Source organism: Elephantulus edwardii, unplaced genomic scaffold (assembly GCF_000299155.1).
Source record: "Elephantulus edwardii isolate Elephantulus edwardi_28Jun2011 unplaced genomic scaffold, EleEdw1.0 scaffold00186, whole genome shotgun sequence".
Taxonomy (NCBI): domain Eukaryota; kingdom Metazoa; phylum Chordata; class Mammalia; order Macroscelidea; family Macroscelididae; genus Elephantulus; species Elephantulus edwardii.
In genome coordinates this window covers 2,124,960-2,125,399 of record NW_006399936.1, presented here as the reverse complement: position 1 = coordinate 2,125,399, position 440 = coordinate 2,124,960, and positions in this window count along the sequence as shown.

The window sequence follows — 440 nt, the reverse complement described above, 5'->3', positions numbered from 1 at the left end:
GAGATCAGGAGCACTAGGAAAATCTGTAGTCAGGGACTTCTCCCAATTATTGAGGAGCAATGGTGTCAGTTTGAAGATTAAGGTGCACGTGATTCAGACCATGGTCTTTTCAATCACTTGCTATGCTCTGTGGGCTGGATCATGAATAAAGATGTTGCTCTGTGCCATCGAGTCACCTGCGTCTCATAGGGACTCTATGCATAATACCTCTGAACCCTGCCTTACCTATCCTGAAAAAATTTCACCATCCCCAACCCACCTACTTCTACAGTAAGCCCATTTACTGTGTTAATTCATCTCCTCCAGGATGCACGCTAGAACCCCGTGCCAAACGCCAAGCCCACAGAGACCCTGGCCAGATACATCTTTGAGAAGGTGCAACCAGAGTGTTCCTTGAAGTCAAAGATGATAAAGCTTCATCTCACCTACTCTGGGCATGT